The 9,409-nt window shown below is 42.1% G+C and overlaps 1 protein-coding gene across 7 annotated transcripts in view; it reads left to right on the top strand.

Moving 5' to 3' along the window:
* Positions 1–9,409, top strand: part of IMMP1L (inner mitochondrial membrane peptidase subunit 1) — a 64,785-nt gene that overhangs the window by 39,495 nt on the left and 15,881 nt on the right. The gene's annotated exons all lie outside the window — the stretch shown is intronic.

The following is a 9,409-nucleotide window of genomic DNA, read 5'->3' as shown; positions in this document are numbered from 1 at the left end:
TGGAAATGAAAAGCACCTTCAATGTGCTCGTGCTGTTCACCAGCCACGTGACAGCAACCACAGAGCTTACAGGGCAGACGGCAGCTTTCTGTGTACTTGGGGTACCTTTGTGTCTTTAATACTTACAGCTTAATTTTGTACTTAAGTTTTGTGTGTCACTTTCAAAATATTAGTACAGGGCCAGTCTCACTGCTGGTGGTTAAGAGAGCTGGATCCCATGTGACTGACTATAGTTCATGTCCCAGTCCCTGTGACTTGAGAGATATGCCAGGCACATGTGTACATGTTTCCAAAATCTCAATAGGATGGAGAGGCAGAGAAGGGGCTGTGTGCCGCCATGTTGCACTGAGGGTGCTTCCCCCCCATTCCCTCTCACTTGGTTGCTGGTGAGTGCACAGGCCCTTGATCAATGAAGAAACCCTCAAGTTATTAGTACAGCTATCATGTCTCCCAACCAACTTTACCTCTACATTCACCCCCAATGTAAATGGAGTTGAAGAGTTAAATTGCTCTAAGTTTATTCAATCATAGTCTCTGTCTTACAGAGACTGATGAACTGACTGTTAACCCACCTGTTTCTTATGCTCTCCCCGTAGCACACTGTCATCCAGCTGCTGGGGTGCTCTTAGTAGTTGTGGGCTGACGGTGGTTGTGGTGAAGGTGACAGGGTGCTGTTGGGTAGCCCTCTGTTATAGTTGTCACAGACACTGTGTCCTTTTTTTCTTTTTCTTTTTTTTTTTTTTGGAGAGGTTTTCGCTATAGGGCGCGTGCGCTCGCCAGACAGACAGAGAGAGACATAGAGACAGAAAGCGAGAAATCACCCCCCAGGGGGGATGGTCACGCCGCAATCCCTTCTCCTTCATTCTCCTCTCGGGATCTGGGGCGCGCGCACACGCGCGCCTGGCGTGAGATTTAAGCCACCGGGTCCGAGACGCGAACCGCGGTCGACTACGTGGGAGTCCAGCGACATAGCCATTACGCTAACTGCTGGTTCCCACTGTGTCCTTGACTCTACAAAACTGTCAGATTTTGCCATATGGTTTAACCTTCAAATGATTATTATCATTTTGTGAGATATTTTAGTCCCCTCACAGGTGCTTTAGCAACAAGCATTTACTTTGGACCAAAACTAACCTGTTGGCCACAAGGTGAACAAACACGCTCACCCTGTGCACTGCAGCCTCGCATCCTTGCTGTCACTGTGTTCTTTTTAAGAGTCGTCAGGACAAAAGTGTTCAGATAAAACCTCCGCAAAGTGGTCAGAGAAGATAATTGGAAGATCGTGAGATATAAAGGTTTTTGAATTTTCTGTTTTAAAAAATGGACAGATCGGGACCAGCAGTTATCGTAATGGCTGTGTCGCTGGACTTCCATGTAGTTGACTGTGGTTTGAGTCTCGGACCCAATGCATTCTTTGTGGTCTCTCCCTCCTGATCCTACTGGACCTGAGGTTAGCATTTGAAATAATTGTTCTTGAAACTAGGTTTCACTTGGTTTGGGAGACAAGGATGCTCCCTAGGGGTTGTTGTCCTCGTCTTCCGCCTCTTCTTCCTCGTCCCTCGGCTCCCCACTCCTTCTCCTTCGCTGCTTTTGTTGGCTCCTCTCCATGTCCAAACACTGGCAGGACCTTCAAACATTGCGGTGACTCAGGGCTCGTATTTTAAACTTCTTCTCTCGTTTATGTACACTTATACTTCGGGTGGCCTCGTCCTGTCTCATGTTTTGAAACATCATTTAACTTACTCTACAATCTTTATCAGTTACATTTTATATCCCTGAAGTCAAGAATCATGTATCTTATTGTGCTCACTGTAGTATCTTCATTTTGAAGGATAACAGTTATAGCAAACTTAGTATGTCCAAAACTAAAATCCTGATTTTCTTCCCCAAACTGGCTCCATCTATGCACTTTCTAGTCCCAATATAAGGAACTCCATTCTTTGCTTGGTCAGGCCATAAACTTTGGAGTTATTCTTGATTTTCTTTTCACCCTATGTCCACTCCATTTTCAAATCATAACAACAGTATTATTTAAGAGAGGTTTTTGCTATAGGGTGCATGCACTAACCAGAAAGACAGAGACAGACAGACAGACAGAAAGTGAGAAATCACCTCCCAGGGAGATGGCCACGCCACAATCCTTTCTCCTCCATTCTTCTCTCGGGATCTTGGGCACACATGCACACATGCCTGGCATGAGTTTAAGCCACTGGATTCAGGACTCGAACTGTGGTCCACTGCATGGGAGTACAGGATGTAGCCATTACACCATCTGCTGGTCTCCAACAGTACCTTTTTAATAGAGTCCAACTACATCTTGCCATGGCTGTGGCTACCACTCTGGTTAAAACAGACTGCTCTCTCTCTTTGCTGTAGTAATTCTGACTGCTCCTTTGCTTGTATATCCTTCCCCTTGTTTTGATTCTCTACCCTTTCTAATAATATCCTCCACACAGTACTTTATTATGAAATAAACTGTGTTAGATGATTTAACACAGCAATGAAGTAATCCTTGAACTTTGTATTTATTTATTTATTTATTTTTTGGCTAGAGGGCACACATGCTTGCCAGAGACAAAGAGAGGAAGAGGAGAGAGGAGAAAGCATCCTCTGTGGGGAGTGATCACACCTCAGTCTCTTCTCCATCTCTTCCTGCTTTTAGGCATTTGGGAAGGCATGCACATACAACCAGTGTGTCTCTCAGCCACTATGCCAGTACTCAAACCATGTGTGAGCTCACCACTTTCACCACCAGGCCAGGGAGCTGGCTCAAAGCCATCCTTCTTGGTGACAAAGCTTTTTAGAGCAACAGTGTTAATCTCCTGTTCAGAGACTCCAAAGTTTCTCTAGCGCTCTCATAACAAAAGCTCAGGACAGCCTGTAAGGCCCTTCATGATCCTCTTGCATTCTCGCAATTAAACTCTTATCTGAATATTGACATTTGTATTCATTTACATATCCTCTGTGTCTGCTTTCACTAAAATGGCAAAAATGAATTGTGACAGAAACTCCATGGCCTGCAAAGCCTAGATTGTTCACTCGCTGTCTCTTACAGAAAAAGTTTACTGAGCCCTGCTCTAGACTGTGAGATTCTTGACAGGTTTTGATTGTAGCTGGCACCCAGCCCATAACCTGTGATTGGGCAACTGTTGGAGATGCTGAAAATACGCGAAAGATGGACAGGTATATAGATGCTCCTTGGGGTTTTGACCACATAACCCTGGTGTAAGTTGAAAACACTCTTAAGTCAAAATTTGTTTAATGCAGCTAAGCTACTGAATGTCAAAGCTTAGCCTCACCTACCTTAAATGTGCTCTCAGCATTTATATTAGCCTACAGTTGGGCAAAATCATCTAATACAGTTTATTTCATAATAAAGTTTGAATATCTCCTTTGGTTTATTGAATACTAACAGCGAAAAGCCTAATAGATGAATGAGTATTTGAAGTGCTATATCTATTGAATGCATATCGCTTTCACACCATCTTAAAGTCTACCAATTTTAAGTAGAACCATCTTTAAGTTAGGGTTATCTATATGAATAGGGTCTGACTGTGTTTTGAGTTTGTTTTTTTTTTTTAATTGTCAGCTGGCACGTGCACTAGTCAGAAAAAGCTCCCAATGGGGCAGTCACACCACACCTCCTTCTCTTCCATTTCTCCATCCCATTTAGATTTGGAGTTTATGCACGTGTGTGTGCACAGGGCCAGCATGTTTTTCAAGCCACTGGGGCTGGATTCAAACCATAGTGTGGGGTCCAGCACTCTTATCCACTGTGTGAGTCGGCCAAATCTCTTCTCATTTGTATTCTTTGGCCGTAGTTTCTCCTACTAGTTTCTACTTCAGCTTGCTCCTGAGTAAGTGCATGATCTTAGGACTCTTTAGAAGGGTGGGTTTTCCTGTAGCTCACTACACTGGGCCACTGCTGACCTGACTAATCTGTGTCATTCCTGTCTGCTCAGAAGTCTTGAGTGCTAAGCTATGTACCCTAAATGGCAAGGCTGCCTGATCACCTCAATATAATGGCAGGCACAAGCTGGAGAATATAGAAGCATGTCCCTGTTAATGCCAAAGCAGAGTTCTGATGAAACTTTTCTTTCTCCAAGTAAGTGCTATTTGGATGACATGATGCTTTCCAAACTTTGTATTAGACAGAAGAAAATCCACCGGGCTCTAAACTGACTTATTACCACTTTGGAGTACTGAGTTTAGTCTAGGCTAAATCTTCTGGAACAAGGGTCTCCAAGCTCCAGGTTGTGGCCAGGGCTAGTATTTGGACTTTTGCCTCACCCGTCTCGACGCTCCACCTAACTGCACAGTGGAGGGTGGGTGGTGGGTAAGCCAGCGAGGCTTCATCTGTGTTTGCAGCCACGCCCTGTCACTTACCTTCCGGCCTGGGCTCTTCCTCCTGCCACAGCAGCGGCAGTGTTGGATTCTGGGGGGGAGTATGAACCCGGCTGCTGTGTGAGGGTTTCATTGTATATTGCAGTGTGGTACATGCTGGGTATGGGGTGCTCAAGTCATCCTGAGTCTGGAAGGACTGTCTTACACGAGGCTGGTCTGTGGTACCAGGAAGGCTGGGGACTGCTTTGGAAGGAATGGTGGACTTTTGGTATAATGGCTCAATATGGCCTCATTTTGGACAGAAAGTTTGGTGCCCAGAAATGCTATGGTGGTTTTGTTAAGATGAAGGCTACATACATTGCCCTTGAAACATTAATTCCTACTAATTGGGTTGTGTGGTAATGAGAGTTTCCTACATTTCATTAGAAATGCATGTGCCATTTGAGCTTATTTAACTACATTGCAGTATTGTTCTTTTGATCCTTTTATTTGTTGGCAGATTAACAATGGGTAGTTACCTGTAGTTTGTAAACTTCTTTAAGTGATTTCCTGTGGTTATTCATTGTAAAAAGAATTAGTTCTTAATCTTTCAAACAATTAAATACATTCTGAATTTTAGTTTCTCAACAATAGCATCTATTCTGTATTGGAAATTAACAGATTAATAGAATATGGTACACCATTCTATTAGTAGATTTGATCACATGGAGATTTCAGAATCTAATGGTGAGAGAATAGTGATTGTTTACTGCTGTTAAAGAAAACCAGTCTGTCCTTTATTTGTGTGTGCGTGTTTTGTGAGAGAGCATGTGCACTTGCCAGACAGAATGAAGAGGGAGAAAGGGAAGGGGAAAACACCCCTCAGTGAGTCATGGTTACACTGCAGTCCTTTTCCATCTCTCCATCCTGTTGGGATTTGGGGCACATATGCACAAATACTGGGCTTGATTTTCAAACCATGGAGTATGGGATTCAAACTGTGTGTTTGTCCATGTGAGATCTGGCTCCCTTAGTCACTAGGCCATGGGGCTGGCCGAACAGGTCCGTACTGAATTAGGGGGAAAAAATACACACACACACACACATATATTTACTTTTATTACAGAGCTAATAAGAATATCAGGATCCCATTTGGTTGCCCTTAATCCCATAGATTTCAGTGTTACACACAGAAGGTGAAATGTTGTCCACCAAAGGACAGTAGCCTACTACAATGGAAGAGCTATGGCAGGCGATTAGGAATGTATCAGTAGTATTTCTCACATTTTCCTTCATGATTTACAGTGTATACTAGCAACAACATCATTATTATTATTGGTAGAAGCGTAAGCAATAGAGACAATTTTGCATTTCAAAAAGAACTGATTAAACGTCCTCAGGATGCTGGTGGTACAGTGGTTTTAAAAAGAGAACTCGGAAGTGCACCAGTATGGCAGTAATAAAGCTGTTTTATGGAATATTTGAAAATATTTAAATAAAACTGATTGACAACCTGAAAAACAATCTAATTAGACAGCATTCTAAAGTGGTCATTCTACTTAGTTAACACTAATAGTCCTTTAAGATGTACTGTGTATTTAGGTTATGGTTCCAGTCCCTGCATATCCTAATGCTGTTTTTCTGTTTGTTTAAATGTCATTTACCTTAGGTAAAAGTCACAGCCATCTGGTCTCTATTGCCAGGTGTATTATAAAGAGAAGTAGTACTTCAGTGTAGGGAGAAGAATGATCAGATTGAATGGTCTTGTTTATCACAAGCTGCTGATACACTAAATCCTCCTGTCATTTAAACAGAAGAACTACCGAATAATGTCACTTATTACAACGAGGGTACCTACACTAGGGCTTGCTTTTGCAGACGATAGTGATAAGAACCTGGGCTACATACTCATTTCTCAGCAACGGCTCCAGGATAATCAATCGTGGCGTACTGCTAATGCCTTGATTGCCGCTGATGTGCAGGAAATATGTTTACTCTCTTGCGAAAGTGAAGTTCACTGCGGAGATGATGTGGCTCTTTCATCCTATGGCTAACACAATTCTCAAGATAAATGTGACTTGTGTTTGCAAGTCTGTATTTTTGGTCAGATGTTGAAAGTAAAGAATCATCTTGGAGGCCCCTCAACTTAAACATTTCCCGATGTGTTTCCTGAACATTTCCAGGAGAACATGATCTTAGTTTAACAAGAATATGGAGTTTCTATCACTTGTTTCGCAGTAACATTTTTTTTATTTTTGTATGTTTGAAAATATGTACATGTACACGCACATTTCTGAAAGAGGGACAGGTTTTCCTAAAATCAATGCGTGTTGCTCACCTAAAAACATATTAACTATTCAGAGAGAGTTATTAAGTCAGGGCCATTGGTATGAATCTAGGGAGGCAGTTTGCAAATGAGTAAAATGTAAATTTATATGAATTCTTATCTGCAAGTTATCTGAGACGTCTGTACTTTAAGTTTGCCTAAAAGTAATTGGGAAAAACTAAGAAAGACTGAAATTGTCGTACTGCTGTGTAATGTACACATCTGAACCAGCCTTTGGGCTCACTCCCTGCTGGTGTGAGGAGAACGGAGTCCAAGTGTCCAGTGGCTTCCTGACTGACAGTCATCTTCACTGGTGTGCTAGAAAAGCCTCCTGTTGACTATTGGGATATGCTCCAATGTTTTTTGGAATAAGCAACTAAATGAAGTTCTTATGCTACCACTCTGTATAATTAAAATTTGGCAGGTTAACTGTGGTTTCTGTGGCCCGCTTAATCTTAGCCCATAAAAGTATTCTCACTATCCCAAGCTGTTTTCTACCTAAAATACAAATTGAAAAGAGGAATAATAGATATAACAGTAGGTAAGCATACTATAAACAATTGAAGGTATTAAATTAGCAAGGAAATATTGGCATTTTAAGTCATTGTACTGGCAACCTAGACCTGTGAGTCTTTCTCCTGGGTTAGGATTTTTTTTTTTAACCACTTCAAGAAAATGTCCACACCACTTAGTATGGAATAGTTAGTGCCTGTATCCTCACCAAACATACAGAGATAGCAAAGAAAAGAGATTAAGTCATATTTAACAGAATACCTAAAACTGTAGGTGAATAATTTAAGAGTCTAGGTGCAACCTAAGATTCTACTACTAAATCCTGTGCATTGTGCGGACGGGTCTCTCAAGTCACGAAGGATTAGAGAAACTTGTCGTCTGAAGAGACTTGAAACTTGACCTGACTTCCCTGTGTAAAGAAAGTCAGAGTGGGAATAGGAACTTAGACTGATACAGGCCTCTGACTCTAGACCAGCCCCAGAATTCAGACATTTTCTTTACTGAGACTGCCTCAGGAGAAGCCAGGGCACTGGACTGGAGAGGAGAGATGGAAGGGTAGGATGGGAGAGGACTTAAATGGCCTTGAGGAGGTTATAAGATTAGGCAAAATTTACCATTTATGCTTCAATTTCCTTTTATATTTAGGCACACATTAATTTCACAAACTCTTATTGAGCACTTACCTGAGTGCCAGCCCCATGTTAGGGTAAATCTATTCATTCTCTTCAGTGACATCCAATATGCCTTTCTGAAGTAATGGATATATTCTTTTTATTTTTTTTTTTTTGGAGAGATTTTCACTGTAGGGCGCGTGCGCTTGCCAGACAGACAGAGAGAGACATAGCGACAGAAAGCGAGAAATCACCCCCCAGGGGCGATGGTCACGCCGCAATCCCTTCTCCTCCATTCTCCTCTCGGGATCTTGGGCACGCACGCACACGCGCCCGGCGTGAGTTTTAAGCCACCGGGTCCGGGACACGAACCGCGGTCGACGACGTGGGAGTCCAGCAACATAGCCATTACGCCAACCGCTGGTTCCCATGTAATGGATATATTCTGTAACTGTAGGCATGCCTAGTGAGTGACTACATGAAATGTGGCTAGTGTGTCTGATAGACTGAATTCTCAGTTTTATAATGATTTTAAACTTTTAGTAGCTACATGTCTGACAAGGGGCTACTGTATTGGACTATACTGCCTGGGGAGCTTGCAGTCAAGTTGGAGAGAAGCAAATAATTAATATATGGTATAAGAGAATTATAGCAGGGTGCTATGATAAGACACAAGTACATTTATTCAGACTGGGGTACACAGTATTGTTTCAGAGTGGGAAGGTGAAACCTGAGGTAAAGTTTGAAAGGGTAAGTAGAAGTTAACCAAAGTAGCATTTCCCAGAAGCCTAGAAGTGAGAGGGTAGCACTGTGTTTGGGGGCAACTGTTAGAAGTAAGTTTCTATTGTATGGAACATAGAGTGGGTGATGGAGAGTGAGAAGATATAAGAACAAAAAGGTAAGTAGGTCTCAGCTCCTTTATGTCTCAAGCATAGGAATAACATGACCCATCCAATCACACTGGTATTAATGTAGACTGATAGAGGATGGTGTGGAGGAGGAAAGCTTAGAGGGAGGGTGACCAATTAATAGGCTGTGAGTGAGACATAATTGAGATAACAACATGAGGATAGAAAGAATACAAAGATTGCAGAAAGATTGAGGAAATATCTGGACAAGATTAGATGCTGAAAGAGAGGGAATTGAAAGACTTTAAAAAATGACATCTAAGTGCTAGCCAGGCTATGTGAATGGGTGGGAACTGTTGGTGGAATGTAAATTGGTATAACCACCGTGGGAAACAATATAGAGGTTCCTCAAAATCCTACTCCCTAGAGAGGAAAGCACTCAGTTGGAAGGACACTTGGACTTCCATGTTTATTGGAACTTATTCCCAATCACAAAGACATGTAATCAACCTAAGTGCCCAAGAATTGATGACTGGATTGAAAAACTGTGGTGTTATACACATACACACACACACACACACACACACACACAACATACTGTTCAGCCATAAGGAACAATGAGATACTGTCACTTGACTCAGAGAGGCTAAATAGAGAAGACTTCTTTTTTTAAAAAAAAGAATGATTTAACTTCACTTATTATTCTTTTTATTTTGACCAGAGAGAGACAGAGAGAGAGAGAGAGAGAGACAGAAACGGAGAAAGCAAGCCACTAGGTCTGGGATTCA

The sequence above is a fragment of the Tupaia chinensis genome, unplaced genomic scaffold (assembly GCF_000334495.1).
Source record: "Tupaia chinensis unplaced genomic scaffold, TupChi_1.0 Scaffold000037_15, whole genome shotgun sequence".
NCBI lineage: Eukaryota > Metazoa > Chordata > Mammalia > Scandentia > Tupaiidae > Tupaia > Tupaia belangeri.
Note: the sequence above shows the minus strand (reverse complement) of the source record. Positions and strands in the feature narration are given on the sequence as shown.